Here is a 19671-nt window from a genome sequence, read left to right on the forward strand (position 1 = left end):
TCTCGAGACCATATTTTAATGTAATGACTCGTACTCGAACATTTTTTTTTTTTAGGACTCGGAATTATTCCCGAGTCCACTCGAGTTCAATTAAAAATATTTTTCATGATTATTAATGTATGTTAATAAAATATTTCTTTAAATTGATTGACACGCCCAGTGATTGGTGATTTTCTGGTGCGCAACTGCGCATGACAAATTGTAATAAAGTTACTTTTAACACCATCTACTATGTGGCCTTTTTACCCTAAACTGATCATATTTTTTAAACTCCAAGTAAATTCAGTAAAAATAAAGGATTTCTCTAAGTAAATAAAAGTAAATTAGGTAATCAACTCTCACTGGTCTCGGTCTCAACTCGGACTCGACCGTCTCTGGTCTCGGACTCGACTCTCTATAGACTCGGTCTTGACTCGGACTCGACTCTCTATGGACTCGGTCTTGACTCGGACTCGACTCTCTCTGGTCTCGGTCTCGACTCGGACTCGACCGTCTCTGGTCTCGGACTCGACTCTCTATGGACTCGGTCTTGACTCGGACTCGACTCTCTCTGGTCTCGGTGTCGACTCGGACTTGAGTGAGGTGGTCTCGACTACAACACTGAAAGTAGTTATTACTCCACCACATGCGTGACATCCTTAACCAACGTGCTTGAACGATCAATTTGCGACAGTATGGTTTCAGGAAACAGTCGTGACTAGCTAGCTGATTTCTTCAACGACGAATCATACTATAGTAGTGAAGCAGCAAGTTACAGCGTTATACGGGAAACACACCCCTGGTTGGACAGAAAACAGCCGATCAAGCCGCTGGTCATTGTGTGCTACTCAGACACATTCTCATCCTAAGGCGTCATCTAACTGACGCTTTTGACCATGCATCAACATCCGACGCTTTAGGGCACCAGTTAGATGACGCAGGTAGGCTTAGGTCTGGGGTAGGGTTAGGGTTAGATAGCGTCATCTAACTGACGCTAAAGGGTGCCCTAAAGCTTTGGATGTTGACGCATGGTCAAAAGCGTCAGTTAGATGACGCCTTGGGATGAGAACGGGCTGGTGAAGTGGTGAAATCAGCGAGTCCCTCTGGCATTGAGTAATGATGCTCATTAACTCATGCCCTTGTATCCGAGCTGCACCAATCACAGCAGGTTATCTGATTTAGGCGGGCCAGAGGCGAGATGGCGACAGCGCTGCGACGTTGAAGTCATTAGTAAACATCGCAAGATGGCTATGGATGAACACCAGTTGTTGGAAACGGATTTGGCCGCTACATTGAACGAGTTAGACTTGGCTTTTTATCTAAAAGAGGAACAGAAGACTCCACTCGAATCGTTCGTTTGCTACGGAAAGAAGGACGTTTTGGCTGTTTTGCCGACTGGATACGGCAAGAGTCTTACCTAACAGTTAGCTCCGCTGGTAGCAAAGTGTATTGTTGTGATTGGTTGTAGTGTTATTCAGTTGCGTGCAGTGAGGTTGCTTGGTGCCGCCCTTCGAGCTGGGCGACTTTCATTACTCAATGCCAGACCCTTAATCTTTCGGATTTCCAGGCTAGTGAAGTACCTGCTAAAGACACAACCTAGTCATGGCCCAAATGTAACACCAGCCTAGCAGGATTTGAAGTTGATTCGGTAACACTTTACTTGAAGGGGTGTGCAAAAGACTGACATGACACCTTCATAACTATGACATGACATATGTCTTGAATATGAAGTAGGGTTTATGCATGTTTATGACAACTGTCATTAAAGCCCCTTTCACACAGAGATTCCAGAAAATACACGGATAATGTGACCCAGCATTTGTCCCGGAATTGTCTGATTTCGGTTCATTCACACTGCCAGTGATTTGCCGGGATCTGTGTGTGTGTTCACACACAACCCGTAAAAATCCCGGGAAGTCAGGATGAGACGTATAACGGACGCGTCGAAAACATGTAAACGCGCATACCGTACACGCACTGGTGAACGATCTCAGCTTCAGTACGGATAGTGAGGAGCTCCTGGTCTCTGCTTCGCTCCAGTTTGCAGTAGGGGTGTCCATGGTTAACCGATTAGCAGTAACCGTTTAAAATTGCATAACCGAGTGAAACCTTTTTGCTCGGTTAAGTGGCGTCAAAACATATTTGCACAAAACTTTTGCTGGTTTTTTTTCTGATTGTCCATAAAAAAATATTGTGAAATGACAGCGTTTCTATTAGGCTAACGGTGTTATGCGACTAAAACATTTTTTTTCCTTTCGCGATAAGCCATTCCAAAAATAATGGCAACGGACGTTGGTATATCACAGCCACCGCACTAGACATTATTATTATTATTTATGGAAGGAGACGTGGTGTGTCATCCAGGCATTAATGGCAGGGAAAGTCACAGAGTTTCTGTGTGTTTCTCCCTCATTTCTGCTCCGCGGTCTTGATTGTGGCATTTCTTTGAGGTTTTGTCTAGTAGGCTAATCCTTGTATCTTTTATGAATTTTAAAAAAGAACTCTGCCTCGTATATGTCCAAACGGTCAGTGTACTGTTGTGTTCATTCGTTTCCCCTTATTTAATCCGTAGGCCTAATTGCAAAACGAAAAATGAACGTTTGTTGTATTTTGTAAAACGCAGAGCTGAACACCAAAATGTTCATTTGAACTGTAGGACTAGGTCAAATGCTGCGCAAAAATATATATATATCGACGAATTTTCAGATATTTGTTTGATTTTTTTTGCCCCTTTAAACATTTAAAATATTTGACAAATGAATATGGAAAAAAAAGATTTTACTGGTTTTCTGAGGCCAAATTAGAACCTGGAAATGATATTTCCCCCGCAGTGCTGAATGAGAAGAGCCGTAACCACAGCCTACAGAAAGGGGATTTATAGATGATTTATAAGATATAATAAATGTGTCTGATAATAAAATAATATAAAATAACGAGGCATTAATTGTTTATTAATAAACTATTGTTTTCTAAATCAGTTTCTCCTAAAAACAAATCTCCATCCCCGGATGCACCTTTAGAGAGAAATACATAATTAGCTAAGCTACATAATTACATAGTCAGGAGATATTGGCTTTTGATTCGAATTTGTTCGTTTTAAATTGGACATTTAAGCTTTAACACACCGTCGACTCTGAGCTTGGCTAAGTATCTACACATGCACCATTTAGCTGGATGTTTAGAATTCATAGTTTGACTGTTTTCTTAAAGCACCTCAAAAGATTCCATTACTGGGGCTCTCATGTCGCCTGTCGAAGGGTTATTGAGTCACTTATTAGGCCTGTATTTATATATATCTATATTCATTTATAGAATAGCAAAGTATGCCTAATCAATAACTGTACCATGTATTCTAGATACATGAAGGCTATCATGATCATTTTGCCAACAATGAACCATGGATTTATTTTATTTGGATTTATTTTATGTATTTTTTTTTTAGTTGAATTAATCACGCGATCAGCATGGCTATCTGTTTTCTCCTAAATAAAAGCTCAAGGGTTTATTTCTTGAAATAGAAATAGGACAAAAGTATTTTAATTTTCCTATATTATAGTGTAATGTTGATTAAAATATACTTTTGAAATATTCATTTTGATTTATATAGTAGCCTATATAGGCTACATGGATTTCACATCATAGGAATAATTATATAAATCATTATTACATTATTATAATAATTGTTTGGCATCCTAAAACACCATTGATAATGTAATGTAGTAGACTGAGACTCTCATAACTAAAAAGATGTTTGAGCCCTCTTTATTGTCCTAGTACAAATCAATGCTTTATCTTTCTTTAACGAGCAGTTCATGGGTTGAAGCTCTTAATTTTGATCTATCAAAAAAGCACGAGACTGATGCATTTAACCTTAAAATGAAAAAAAAAAATTCTTGCGGGGGAGCAGTCAGTAAAACATAAGATTATCTTTTAAAATCAATTGAACGCGGAACAGTTTTTCCTGTGAGTGAGACCCGTAGTGGACGAAATCGGAGTGATAACAGAACGTTTAGAGTGCAGAGAGGAATGTGCTTTGACTCCAGTCCTGGTTTTGCGTCCACACCGTTAGAAGCTCAATCTCGCAGGCAAGATTGCTCTAGATTAGAGGATATTTTAACTAATTTGCGGTAAAACTAGTCGATCACGAGTGGCTCAACTGGTGAGGTCTTCATTCATAGTCTGTCTGAGATATATTAGAAGATGTGTAAGTCATGGATTTGCACTGAACTGATTCTCAAAAATACGGAACAAAGTGCGTTCCGTATCAGTTTAATACGGAACAAGACTTTTATGTGACAAATACGGAACGATTGCGTATTATATGGAACGGTTGGCAACCCTAGTATAACACCTCAATGTCCCTCAGCCTCTTAGAGGACTGAACTCTTTACATCATTGTTTCTCCTGTATGGGGGTCACGATTATACTGATGCAGATCACACTCATGACATTTTTTTTCATGAAGCTTAGGTGTTCTGTATGGAAGCTTGTTTCCGCCATAGAATGAAAAACATAAAAGGTAATTGCGACTTTTTATCTCACAATTCTGACTTTTTTTTCTCACAATTGCGAGTTTACTTCTCACAATTCTGACTGTATTTCTCAGAATTGCGAGATGGAAAGTCGCAATTGCGAGATATAAAGTCAGAATTGCAAGATATAAAGTCAGAATTGTGTGTTATAAAGTCAGAATTGCGTGATACAAAGTCAGAATTCTGTGATATAAAGTCAGAATTGCGAGATATAAAGTCGCAATTGCGAGATATAAAGTCAGAATTGCAAGATATAAAGTCAGAATTGCGTGTTATAAAGTCAGAATTGCGTGATACAAAGTCAGAATTGCGTGTTATAAAGTCAGAATTGCGAGATGTAAACTATTCTGAGGGGGGAAAAGTCTTTTTTTCCACTTAGAATTGGCCTGATAAGTCGCAATTGCGAGTTTATATCTCACAATTTTGAGAAAAGATGTCAGAATTTCGACATATAAATTATGTGTTATAAAGTCAGAATTGCGAGATGTAAACTCGCAATTGTGAGAAAAAAAGTCAGAATTGTGAGATAGTCACACTTCTTTTATTCTTAGAATTAAGACTTTATCACGCAATTCTGACTTTATATCTCGCAATTCTGACTTTATAACTCCCAATTCTGACTTTATATCACGCAATTCTGACTTTATATCTCCAAATTCTGACTTTATATCTCACAATTCTGACTTTATATCTCACAATTCTGACTTTATATCTCACAATTCTGACTTTATATCTCGCAATTCTGACTTTATATCTCACAATTCTGACTTTATACGTATTTCACAATTCTGACTTTATATCTCGCAATTCTGACTTTATATCTCGCAATTCTGACTTTATATCTCACAATTCTGACTTTATATCTCACAATTGCAACTTTATATCACGTAATTCTGACTTTTTATCTCACAATTCTGAGAAATAAAGTCAGAATTGCAAGATAAAAAGTCACAATTATTTTTTTTATTTTTTTTATTCAGTGGCGGAAACAAGCTTCCATAGTTCTGCTTTGTACTTGCAGACTAGCTCATATTTTCTGGATTATCTACTGATGAGCACAAAGGAAGGAAGGAAATTAGCACGTACTGTACACTTACTTCAAACTGTAGCTGTCAATCAACTCGTACCATTTCCAACACCTCTCAGACATGAAGGAGCCTGTGTTTGTAAATCTTTTCAAGAAAAGAAAGACAGACAGACAGACAGACAGTAAGACATTCTTTCTACATATGAAGTGTCATGTTTCAGTCTCAGACAAATAGTCTCTTGTCTATGGATGTGTTGAATTGTCCTGGTGCCATGAGGGCTGTTTTCCCCTCGCTCTGATTTGAAGATCGCGGTTCATACAGAGGACACGTTTATGAGGAATGTCACCACATCAGCTTCTGAATGAGATAAACATGTTCATGCTATCTTGAGTTTCATACCTGTGCAGTCAAGGCATCCGTTCAGGGTATTCATGCAGTCGAGCAGAGCCTGATGATGGTGTGTTTTTTGCAGGGAAACATCTTCCAGAAAAGGCCTGTTCCACACTACACACGTAAACCAAATGGCAGCATGACTGCAAAACACACTGGGGTTCTAGATAGGTAGTAAGGGGCTGTTCACACAACGCCATTTTCAACTAAAAACGTTTTGGCTGTCCATTTACTTGACAACAGTGTTTTGGGCGCCTGAAGATGCAAACTTTTGCAATCAGTCTCTGTGCAAACAACAAAAACGTGAATCTCTGAAGACAATGACGTCATGCACATGTTCAGTCTATAGTATTTCATCGCCATACAGCGTTTTCAGTCGTTTTCGCGGATTCGTGGTACCATCGTTTTGACAATAGTGTCGTCTTTATGTGGAAAACTCAGATTTAAGCATATCGTTGTTGTGTAAACGTATCCAAAAGTGAGTTGTAAAGTATTTCTTTGAATTAATAGCTGATATAAATTATAAAATGTTGATCCGGATTTGGCCACTGAGAATTATTTGAAACTTTATCATTAACAAATCTTATTTATATGAGAAGGGAGATGACATTTACGCATAAATGGAGTGGAACTGAAAGCCCCCAGTGTAGCTATGAACTGCTTAAATCAGTCAGATTTACTAAACTATGTGTTCTATACAGATGCCTTTCTTAATCAATATTTGAGTAGCTCGCTGTACTTCTCACGCATGTGGTGTGAAACTGGCCTAATGTTCTCAGAGCCTCCCTGTATTTTCTATTCCATCTCTGCAAACTTCATTAGAGCCCTGATATGTTTCTTATTTAAGGTGAAATTGTAGCAGACTTCCATTTTTGCGCCTAGAAATGGAAAGCATAAATGCATGGCACGTTGTTGCCAAAGTTTGTCTGATGGTTTCAGGCAGCTCAACTCATTTCCTGTAATGTGCGCCTGAAGACTGCAGTGTCTAATTCAGGATGAGTTGAAGATGTTTCCAGAATATCTGAAATCTGGGCCTCTCTATATTCTTAATATCCGCAGAGATGCGTTTGGACGTGGTGGCACTGTGCTGGTTTTCTTCTAGCGAGCTCCTACCTGTCCTCCCTGCAGCCGTAGGCCTTGCGTAATGAGAGGGTTTTTCAGACTCGTTGCCGAGACTCGTTGGATCTGTTCATTCTGCCACCAAACCTAAAGATCGGATGAATCAAGGCTTCAGTTCACGTGTGTCGTGTCATGTCTCAGGGTTTTTGTCGTGAAGTGTTGGTTCACACTGAGGATCTCGACAACTGTTAACTGATGGGATGCTTCAGCGTTTCCACACTGGAGACGAGAGAAAGGCCTCTTCCTAAAATCTCCATAAATCTGTCCTCGGATTTCAGCCTTTCCAGCGCTACTTCACAGCAAAATTCTCAAATGAAGGTCTGAGGAGAGATTTAGATGAGAGCCGCTGGCTTGGATCAGCTGGCTTCCTCCACTTCTACTGGTGATTTCACATCAGTGGAAAAATGATTCATAAATCCATAAGTGGCAACAAATCCCTTCAGTGAGCCTCAGCATCCCGGCTGATCTGCTGTAATGGCACTGTCAACATGCGGCAGCGAGCGCTGGGACGCTGCCATGTCCGATAGGATCGCTGCAGAGAGAGAGAGAGAGCGCACAGGCCGGCTGCTCCAAGCCGATCCTGAGAGAGTTTTTGGCTGCTCCTGTTCTACCGCTATAGAGCTGGCCAGAGATAAATCCAGACCGAAGAGACAGTTTTAGCAGTTGCAAATCTTCCCTTTGTGTCTGTTTGTTGGATATTTCATGTCTTTGTTGAGAGTTGAAACAAACAAACAATCAAAGAAGTACTGGAAAGATATCATGAGAAGTCGTTCCCCTTCCTTAAATCAGTGCTGCCTATGATCTGAGAAAACTGCACCAATGTTTGAATCCGAAATCGCCCCGTAGACCCTTGTTGAGTGAGCAAATCAGGACAGCCATTGAGCCTACATCAGTTGTCCACTCATGTGGGATGGAATGAGTGCACTCAACAACATCCACTGTGTTTTCGGACTCCACTACAAATGGCTGTTCCCTCGAATAACGCCCTATTTGAGAGTCTAGGGGCAATTTCAGATGCAGCCAAAATCTCAGAATCTCAAAACCAATACCAAATCATCCACGCTCCTGCTAAATCACTTGATGAAGACCGCACTTCTGTCTTGAATAGGTATGTGTTGTTGATCGGAAGGGATGATTTCTGAGACTCTTTACTTCTGATATTTACTAGTACTAGCTAGTCTGATGAAAATGTCCAGCTATTGTCCAGCTAAAGTTAGTTATTAAAGTAGGGGCCGCTTACACAACACCGTTCTAACAGAAGACAGAAAACTTTAAATGCATTCTGGATGTCCCTAAAAGCACCTCAAGTCCTCACAGTAGAGTTCTGTGTGGTTTTGGTAGATTATGTACCACTTCCGCCAAAAATACGTTTGATTTTCTCCCGCCCCCACGCACAAAAGCCGTAGGAAGAGGTCTACGCTGAGTCTTCAGTCCCGGTCCGGTTAGACTCTGTCTCGTTCCAGTGTCTATAGGCTATTTTTCACAATTTCCACGCACATGAAGCTCCAGATCTTCAGTTACAGACTTCTGCGTGCAAATATATTTTGCAGGAGATACAATATTTTTGTTTTTGTTTTGATTTAGTTTTTAGACACTCAGAGATCTAGAATCAGCATGTGAATCTCAACAATGGTGACAATAATAACACATGTTCCAGTGCATTCTGGGTGCCACCAATCAAAACTCATTCATGGCTCCCATCATGCATTGCTGCATGAATAAATATTGAGCTTATGATCAGAGGTGATCTGTTTGTCACCATTGCTGAGATTCATATGCTAATTCTTGATGTCTGTGTGTGCCTACAAAAAATAATTCCATAAGTTATCTTATTGTTTTGATCATTTGGTTTCATTGAAAATGCTGAAAATATTATGCTGTACAAGGCCAGAGTGGCTATAATTAATAAAGTAAGGCTGTGTTTACACGGAAGAGAAAGAGAAAACGCAAAAGGTTAAAAACGGTTTAAATGGTTAACATTTAATGAAGTCTTTTAAGTAATTCATTTGGTTAATCATTACTCAATTCTAATTTGTTCAATTTAATTAATAATATTGATTGTAACCTGTTGCCTTAATTTTATTGATTAGATTTAACATATTCAGTCATTTTTACAGTGTAGTGGCCCCAAAGAAGCATCCTTTTGAACCGTAAAATGACTAGATTGACACTCCACCTCAACACACGCAAAATTTGAAGCATCATTAATGTCACGGCTAGTCACGACTGAAGCATTGTTGTATGTTTTGCTGTTAGCATGTTTGATTCTGTCCTGTTGTTGCCCACTATCTGTTGCTTTGAACAGACTGTTCTCTTTTCCTTGGCGCTGTGAGGCTGGCAGGGCAGACCTCTACCTCACACACCTAGCAGTGCGGTTTACAAGAGTCCACAGAGTGCCACAAACAGCCCTGGAGCCAGCCCAGAATCAGGCCTTTAACATCCCGTCCCCACCAGTGTTGGTTTCTCAAGTCCTGCTCTCTCTGCGTGCTTAAGTGTAACCACATGTTATGCCATGGACGTAATCTTTTCCACTGAAGGGAGTTGGGCTGTGGGTGAGGAGAGGAGACAGGCTTCTCTCTGCCATCTACAGCGGGCACGATTCAAAGGTCAGAGAGCCGCTCTACATGCGTGCACTGGGAATACCTTTCAGCCCCTGGAAGCAGCTTTAAATGTCTTTATTTGATTCTGTGACATCATCGGCTCTTCCATTTGTTTCTGGTTTTGATGTATCTACCCAAACATGCCATTAATCAGAATTTCTGAGTCATGCAACTCACATTAGCTGACAGGCACTGGGTTCTGAGAAATGAGAGAGTGCAAGGATGGGCAGATATTACCTCTGGCCGTTTCAAGAGCCGAGGACACAGGACAGAAGTTCTGCCTTCGCACATGTGAAGACTAACTTCTTGTGTCATCTTTTCCTTTTCCTTAAATTTCAGACAAATGCTGTTCTTTTGAACTTTCTTTTCATTAAATTATCCTGAAATAAAAAGGTAAACAACACTGATAATAATGAGAAATGTTTCTTGATCATCAGATCCTCATATTAGAGTGATCTCTGAAATCGCTGTAGTAATGTAGAGTAATGATCGCTGGAATAAATGACTGGTCAATATGTGCTTGTTTTTGGACTGATGGACAGAATGGGAAGAAGAAGAAAAAGACCTGAAACACATGAATGGGCGTTGTTGAGCGCCGTGAAGAACATGTTTTGTCCTAGATTATTCTCAGACATGAATGGGATGGGTGACGGTATTTCGGAGAGAACCTTCATCCATCAGGAGTGGTGTGATCAACATGCATCACTATCGTAGAATCCATTACTATTGTGTTGGTAGCGCTTATGCAAATGCTTTGTTGTTTTAAACACAATGGATATGTTGTGGTGTGAGAAATGTATAAGTGTGTGAGGACTGAAACACACGGCTGCCGCTCCTGCTTCGGCCTGTCGAGAGAGAGAGAGTGATTGAAAGTGTGCCAAGTATAAGCAGAGTGAGAGACAGGTTCTCGGTTATGAGGAATTCTGCCTCAACACACATCCATCATCACGTCTCCATGGCGACCGCAATGTTTTCTTTAATAATAGCAAAAGCTGAACACTGAGTTTATCTTCACACAGCCGTCCTTACAGACAGCTGTCAGATATAAGTGCCACAAACGCATACCTGCGCCATTCCACACGTTACAGTTACTAAAGGAAACATGTATCTGATGCACAGTTTATCACTCCCACATAAAGCCTTTAGGGCGCGAGAAAAGAATGTATGAGAGAACAATTCAGTCTTTCCAAAAACATATTTCACATCCTCTGAGCATGTTTTGGTTGAATGTTAGCGGTTACGTCTTCAGCGTATCTGCGAGTTTGGATGGGTCTTACAGAGACAGTGGTGGTCTTACAGAGCCGGCAGCGCACAACAGCCTCAGGCTTTCCTCTGAGCAGAGATACAAGTACATCAGGATACACACTGGGGAAATATAGGACAGAACACAAGCTGCCTTCATTTTACGCTGCATTTTACTATAGTACTAGCTTTTATTTTACATAAAATCATGTTTACGATTAAACATACGATTTTTTTTCTTTTTTAAAGGAGTAGTTCACTTTTGAAAAAAACGTTTGCTGATAATTTACTCACCCCCATGTCATCCAAGATGTCCATGTCTTTCTTTCTTCAGTCGAAAAGAAATTAAGTCGAAAAGGATTTTTCTCCATATAATGGACTTCAATGGTTCAAAAGACAGTTTCAGTGCAAACTGTTCAAAGGGCTTTAAACGATTCCAGACGTTGAATAAGGGTCTTATCAAGCGAAACGATCGCTCACTTAATAAATAAATAACGAAGTTTAAGTTTATAAGCTCAAATGCTCGCCTTGCTCTGTTCTGTGATGGGCGTTCGTGACTCTCCTGTTCGAACTCGATCATCAAAATGAACTGATCTTTTCCCGAGTCAACTCGTTCATTTCGTTCGTGATTCGTGAATGAAACAAATGACACGAAAAACGTTTCTAAACGCAAAATCTACCCGAACACTCGGTTGTTACATCTGAGCTGGGAAACACACAAAATTACCCAAACACTGAACAAAAATAACCCAAAAAATGTACCCAACAGGCTCAATCCAGAATTTGTCTTCAAAGAATTGCCCAGAGTTTTTAGAGTGCTCTCTGAAAATGAGTGTTTTTCCCAGATGCAAACAATCTGTGCATTATCTAGCCTTTTGTGGCACGGATTGGCCAATGCTGGGTAATTCTGCATATTAAGGTGCTCATTAAAGTTGTAACTGATCCATGTGCCTTTAGCTCCAGTTCCTTCACGCTTTTGTTCGCGATGGGAAAGACACCATATCCCAGAGTCCACTCTGCCCTGTTGAACTGGTTCTTTGTCCCGGAGGAGTCCCGGGGGTTTCTCTCACAGTCTAACGGCCTCTACCTCATCTGCCAGGTGTGGTCTGCAGGTGAAACCGCTCCATGGGAATCCAGCTATTACAATAGAAGTCAAGAGCACTGCTCCGTATAACACCACTAGCTGAGTTTAGCAGACAAGCCTTTGTAGTCAATGCAGAAAACACAGGATACATGATTGCATGCTATGTTCATTTCCTTTCAAATTTGTTAATCACTTTCTCTTATCTTTCTGCAGGTGGATGGCTAACCTGAGGAAAACGGCAGTCATATTTCATCTGTCAATCAGCACCCAAACAGACATCAGACTGAAAACCTTAAGAGATACATTAAAAATAATCCCAAGTGGCCATAAATTCCCCTATTTGTCTCACAGACAGAATGTTTTCATTTCAAACCTAATGGACTCGATTTCAGGATGCTGTGATATTTATTTGTGATATTATTATGGGAAATGTAACGGATTTGCCTGTAACGGAGCTAGTAGTTGCTGTGCAAGTAAACCTCACTCCTCTGATCTCAAGAGGCTGCAGTCTTCTCGTGCCGGAGACCCGGGTTCGAGGCCCGCTCGGAGCGGGTCGAGTAGGACCCGGGTGGAGGGTTTACACTCCTCAGAGTTTAAAGTGTGGTGATGCAATGCTGCATATGAAATCGGCATCAACATACTCACCAAATCGTCTCATTCTCCTCCATCCGTTATGTCCTTCAAATCACCCCCACAACAACATCGACAACAGAAGCGAAGGCATTCCTTTTCAAAACGGGGTGTTCATTTCATACTCTGGGAACAATGGTAGCTCATTTAATGTGTAAATTGATGTATTTGTCCATTTGACGTACCAGTTTATACTTTTAACGTAACAATCTGTTTGGTTGAAAGATCCTGTATAAAATGAAATTGATTGTAGCTCTACCTGAGGAATCGTTCACAGACAGCATACACAGATGGTTAACTAATATAGATATTCATCACTGGCAAACAAAATGATTATTCATTTGCAGATTTGCTTTCTTTTGACAGTAGGTCCACTTCATCCAATGAGGAAACTGAACCAATAAATTAGGCATTTCTTAACTTGTATTGCATTCAAATAATTATATTTACAAGTAAATGTACAAGTATATTTATTTTGTTAGAAATGGACTCAAGCCCCTGGTTCTAAGCTACAGTTATGTATATATATATATATATATTGTTGGTGTTTTGTGTTTTTCTTATGTTTCAAAAATGAAAGTCTTATCATTAAGGGCTTTCAAGGAAAATCAGTTATGACTGTCTTTGAACATTGTATATGTATGCCCGGTTGTATACTGTGGGAAAAAAATAACAATAAAGTATAAATGAAAAAAGAAATGGACTCAAGCATGAGTAAAAGTACCCTATGTACTCTTTACAGGAACACATTTTCCAAATATTGTAAAAGAATTTACTCTACAATCATTATTAGTTTGTGTTTTCTTTCCATATGTTTCAAATATGCTTAGTTTAACACCTTTAATGTAGTGTAGGTAGGTAATGAATGTACTGTAATTAAATCTGTAGAGTCAGTTAAAAGTACTTAATCACTGCCTATATCCAGTGTTCAACTGCGTGGGAGGGAACAAGTTGAACAGCATCAGCCCTTTTCTGTTGGATTGGGGCTCAGTCCTGATCCCGTAACCAGTCTGCCGCCTGCTTCAAACCTCACAGATCCCATTCTTTGCAGCGTGTCCAGGTTGTTCAGTTTCCAGTTGAATAGGAAAGTGTCTAGTGAGTTACTGTACTTAGATCATTGTGCAATGTACAAGGCTGTTTTTAGTCTGTTCTAGGACAGCCGATCTGGGGCCAGGCTGGGCAGAAACACTGGCCTTAGGGAGCCAAGACTGGGCAGAGATCTGGACAATAATTAATACGCTTGAATGTTCACACAAGTGTATTCTGCGGATCTTTTCCAAGAATACCAATTAGTTCCATTTTGAAAATGTACTTCAGGAAAAACCCTTATCCATCTGTGTCTTGTCTGATTACCTTCTGATTTCACAACAAACTGGGAATTATTGATTGGATCTATAATTGTATGAAAAGATCTGCTTTGAATAAGAGCACAAAGCACTTCAAATGCACTTCCAGAGATGAACTGTGTCATGAAATGTGTAACAAATTACCACAGGGTTTATATACACATACTTATAGTTACTGATAAAGCACAAAGTCATAGTGACAGGCTATTCCTTTCACCACTGTCTGTCACTCAGCGAGCAGAAGCCTCTGACATCATGGCCACGCTCCCGTGAGCGCAGTGTCGACAGCTTTCACTTCCCTGGCTTACACTGATGTCCCTTGCTGAACTTCAGGCCAGCTCTAGAGAGCAGAAAGCCCATGCGGTCGTCACATGCGTCTGTCACGTAAGGTGTCCCAGTGCATGTGAAGAGGGTTTGGAAGTTCACTTTCGTAGTTTTTGTGTTGCCAATTGTTTGGTGTCGGATATTCCTTCAGCCAATGTGGATATTTGAGACCTTTACATGCGTTTATATACTTTTCCCCTTAGTCACAAACTTTCACTAACATTCATATATTCCCCCACATCTGCCTGTGAAAGAGAAGTTTCCAAAGAATTTGAATGCTTGAGTCTTGAGTCTTGGTGTGAATGTCAAGGAAGAGAGTGAAAAGTTCCAAGTAGTCTGAGTGGGAAATGCATTGTTCTTGAGAATTGATCAAGAGTGTATCTGCTGATTGGGATTGAAATTTTTATGCCACAATAGCCACGTTCCATCACATATTTGATCAATATTTTTGCACTAAAAAACTCATTTGAAATGACGGCGTTTCCATTTAACCTATGTTATGTGACTACAACCTACAACGTAATTGTTTCCTCTCGATAAGTCATTCCAAAAATCATGGCCATTATTTTTAATCGAAGGGGACTTATGTTATCCAAGCATGTTATCCAGCATTAATGGCAAGGAAAGCCCAACTTTCCAGGCATTTCAAACCTGCTTCAAGGTCTTGATAAATTGTGGCATTTCTTTGTTGTTTAAAATCCAGTATTCCCATAAAATCTTTTGTCTCTTTTAAGTTTAAAGATCATTTTCTGTCGCGTTTCAGAATGAACTTAAAATAATTCATAGCCGACCCCGGGGGGTTAATAAAGACCTCTCCAAGTCTCGACTTCTGTCATCTTTAAAGAATGACCACTTTCACCTACACCAGTTGAAAACTGTTCTCATTGCAGTTTTGCGAATTTTTTCTCTTTCAAATTGCCTGAAAAACCACCTTGTGGGAACGCAAAAACTTTTTTGCGATATATGGGAGTTTTTGTTTCCAATTTGCGTGGTTTGAAGGTTTAAAAGGAACGCGGCTTGTCAAACTTGACTGTTGTGACATTGTTTGTTTAGACGTTTGCATACAGTACATATGCGTATTCCCAAGACATGTTAAAGTAGACTGGCTGTTTGCGGGTTCCCAAGGCAGATTTACGGTGAGAACCCAACGCATAACAAACAGGCAGGAGGGCTCGCGTGTGTGAAGCATACTAATGCGTCGTGAGCTCCAGTGTCCTGGGTCCAGGAGAGGGGGTTGTAGCGCTCGATGCTGCCTATACCATTGCCGTTGTCGCTGTTGTAAAGTACAGTTAGGGGAATTCATTTCATAAAGCACACAACGCAGCACTGTAGCTGTTGAGGTAATGATCGAGTTTTAACTCTGCCATTATCGATAGTTGTTCACTGGCTGTGGAAACTGTGCAGACTTGTGGCCCTACTGGGCCAGTTGCTGAGTTCCCATGGTCAGGTACCTATCCGTGAGCCCTCCAAGCTCTGACTTCACCCGTTTAAACATTTGTGTTCACACCAAGGCCACACTCTCATATGAGGAGCATGTGTATGGCATTGAGCTGGCAAACGTTTGCGTTCCTGCCAAGGTTGTATGGCGTAGTTTAGGGTCTGCGCTGCTCTAGTTGAAGTTGCTCAAATACCAGTAACGTTAATCGGCAATTGCTCAGGCTTTGTAATATCGTTCCCCGAGGACATAAAAAATTAGGATTACTGTGTGGTAAGCAGAAACAATATATGTGCCTGGTCTATGAGGATTTGTAAGAGGGGGGGAAATGGGTCAACTGCCAAAGAGGCGATCATTAAGGCTTGTGTGTTCAAAGCCACTGCAGAGGAGAGACGTACTCTCAATGTGAGAAAAGAGCGAAGGCTTCGTATCCGTACTGCTTTTCACACGCCCACAGTCTCCCCGATCCAAGATTTCTGCCATCCATCTACCTTTATTAGCCCTGCCTGACTTTACAGGCTCACATTGCAAAAGCACACATCAGAAATATGACTTATGAACGGGTTTTAAGAACAGTGCTCTGCTGCCAAAGTGGAGAGCAGGACCTTCTTGTGTGTGCGTGTGTGTGCTGTGATTTACGTACGTCACAGAGCTGCCCTCGGCTGGCCCATGAGCTCAGCAGAACTAAAGTTGCTTCTGAACCTGAATGCATTACTGGATGTGCTGGAGAACGCCAGACGCTGCAGAGAGGGAGGAACGGCTGGAAGGAGAGAAACAGAAAGAACGAGAGTGATGGAGCTGTTGAAAATAAATATAGGGCATCGGAGGTGGCAGGAAGGGGACAGATTACAGCAAATAAAAAAATCACAATAAGGCACAAAACACATGTTCTTTGGGGAAACCAAGTGTGCAAGTTATGTATCTTGTCGATGGCCCCATGTGCAAGGCCAGTTACATGTCTGGGTCAGACTCAAACTCAGACTCATGAGGTCCACTGCTCATTTGTAATGGGAAGCAGTTGCTATTAAAACTATGAGGCATATGTGCACTTTCTTAACGGTAGCGACAGCAATTCCGTATAGAGATTAACAAACGTGTGCATGATGCAAAATGGTTTCTCCAAGCCTGTGGCGAAGAGGGCACTGAGGAGGGGTGGACGATGGCACCAACAGTTTTCAGTTACGGCAGCTTTTTGGAGAAGCGATTGAAGTCGTCTCCTCCCTCCCGCCTGTGAGAAACATGCCTCTCATTTGCTCTCGATGTATATTCATGTGTGCCAATGCCACAATGCAAGGTCTGGCACAATTAACCCAACTCTTCTGCATGCCAATTGATAATCGCTTCATATTGGTGTCTAGACTTTTGATGCATTTGAAGCAGGCAGACTTATTATTTTTCTTCCTGGTTGTGTGTGCGCTGGGTGTGTATGAAGGGGGGGGGGGGGGGGTAAAGTGAGCATTCTATTGAGGTCTTAGTTTGGCTAATCTCCACCATGTGACAGCGTCCAGGGCTTTGCTGCCATGGAATGCCACCGGCTCTTGTGTTGGGGACAAAAACAGACAGAGGCTTAATCTGCAGGGGTGGCAACACTATGAGTACACCAGTGCACTTTATGTGGAGGAGGGGAGAGAGCGTTCTCAGGGTTTAACCCGTCGTTATCATCATGCTACCTTAGTCTCCATAACCTCAGCTGACAGACCCAGGCTTCAGCCTTTCTTGGACAAACTCATTAGAAAAACGTACCTGTGGAAAATGTTTTTTCCAAAACGCTAAATCTGTTGCGCCGTGCACGTTTCGTGACAGCAATGTGGCGCTAAAGGCGTGTTTAGTGTTTTCCGGAACAGATGAACGTAAATATGGCAACGTTGGAGTTTGTACGTATCGCCGCAGTTCTGAGTTGAAATCTGTGGTGAGTGTGGTTAACAAAAGCAAATGTGACAAAAAAATTTAAACCTGTTTTTTAACGCTTTTGTCATAACTCGTCTTTCACAGGATTCGTACCGGAACTCTCCGCATCACAAGTACTAATCTGAGCTACCGAACAAGCGTCCCAGAAAGCAAACTGACATTGAATCAACGTGGAAACATGACATCGAAACAACGTTGATCTGACATTGTTTTGCTCATCGAATTAACGTTGAACCAACGTCAGACGCGTCATTCTTTCCAAACTAACGGAAAATCAACTTGAAATCAACGCGTTGTTTCAACGTTATGAAAGCAAACCAATTTTCGATTTTCATTTAGCTTTGAAGAATGCCGCGTCTGACGTTGGTTCAACGTTAATTTGATGAGCAAAATCAACGTTGTTTCAATGTCATGAGAGACGTCGTTTCCACGTTGATTCAATGTCAGTACGACATGGAGCTGGTTCAATGATGCAAACTTGAAATCCTGGTTGAAATCTTTTAGAAAGATATTTTTAGAAAAAAAAAGTAGAACATTTTGACAAATTTTTCGAAAAGAGCTATTCATTTCAAAGTATGATTAGCATGTAGCTTGTAGAGCCACAGTACTTAGTATCTTCATAACCCTGAGAAGAGAGAAAGAGAGAGAGTGAGAGAGAGAGAGGGTGTGGATATCTCTCAGCTCCACCCCTTCAGCCGTCTCTCTCTCTCTCTCTAGTGCTGTACTCCCTGGTCTTAATTAAAAAAAATAATTGTAATTTGCATCACAATGGACACCATTAGTGAGCTCTTTGCCATCAGGACTGCAGTGAAAATGAAACATCTTAGATGAGCTTCAGCGACGGGAGCCTCTTACATCATCTGGAGGAGCAAATCCACTGGAGAGGGCCTGAGTGCCGGCCAGTTTCTGACGGGCTCTCTCTCTCTCTCTCTCTCTCTCTCTCTCTCACACACACCCCACCCCAAGCTCTCTTTATCCCCCCTCCTCGTCCTCTCCTCAGCTGTCTTGCTCTACAATGGCCTGAGCATCTTTTGTAGAATTAACGGTTTGTAGGAGCAGGGGAACAATGTATGAGAAGAGAGGAGCACAGGGTTCCCACACACAGCCTCCACATGCCCACACACACACACACACTCAACATCACACAGCTGATCCAACCCCCCTCACACTGCCAACACAAACACACACGCACACAAACACATATATGTGCACACTGTCACAATTCACTCAACCCACTCACACACACACAATTATTTGGCAAACTACAGCTACAGGTGAAAGTAAATGCATTAAAAAACAAACATTGACAACTACATAATGGGTTATTAATATTTCATTGGTTTTCGTTTGTTTGTATGCTTTCATGTTTGCATATTTTTTTGGCTAGGCTGTCATCAAAATGTGGCATGTTTCATTGCATTATGACTAATACAACATTTGGCTCAAAGCACAACTACCCAATATGTGTTGAAAATCTTTATAACATTTTGAATAAAGGGTGAAACAGCCGCTACTCTGTACACACACTGTCGTGTGCAGGATCTGCCTGATGATGTTGTGTTAGAAGCCCAACACACACCAGGGAAAGCATCATCAGTCCTGTTATAAAGCCTCTGATGACGAACCTTATGAAGCTGCTTGAGGGAATGTGCGCAAAACTACAATCTAAACACATTTTGGTCACTATATAATTTGCAAACAGTTTTGATGAGCACTGTTATTCTGTTCAGAAAACATGCTATAGACTGGTCATGACTGCTTAATTCAGGATTAGCTTACTTCTAGAAACAGTTTTGTCCATAAAATTGGACCCCCACCCCCCAACAACCAAACACTTAGCACATACTTGCACTGAGTTTTAATTGCCAGTAGAGACAGGCGATGTGGGTCGGGTGGGGGGGGGTGAAGCTCATTGTGATGTAGTGGCTGGAGGGTTTTTGGGTAGCTTGATTAATTTGTAGTGTCATATGTGGGAGGGCTCATCGGGATGGGGGTTATGGGAATTCACCAAACCCCAAACACTGTGAGAAACACAGAGGGAAATGCTAATAGAC

The 19671-nt window shown here is 41.2% G+C and overlaps 2 long non-coding RNA genes across 2 annotated transcripts in view; both read left to right on the top strand.

Moving 5' to 3' along the window:
• LOC148982117 (uncharacterized) overlaps positions 1–19671 on the top strand; it is a 252742-nt gene that overhangs the window by 48026 nt on the left and 185045 nt on the right. The window lies entirely within an intron of this gene.
• LOC120465405 (uncharacterized) lies at positions 5410–13267 on the top strand. The gene is made up of 3 exons (XR_016155241.1): positions 5410–9654; positions 11848–11989; positions 12188–13267. It is a non-coding gene; the product is annotated as an uncharacterized LOC120465405 (long non-coding RNA).

This window comes from Pimephales promelas, chromosome 3, assembly GCF_988280905.1.
Source record: "Pimephales promelas chromosome 3, fPimPro1.hap1.1, whole genome shotgun sequence".
In the NCBI taxonomy this organism is placed as follows: domain Eukaryota; kingdom Metazoa; phylum Chordata; class Actinopteri; order Cypriniformes; family Leuciscidae; genus Pimephales; species Pimephales promelas.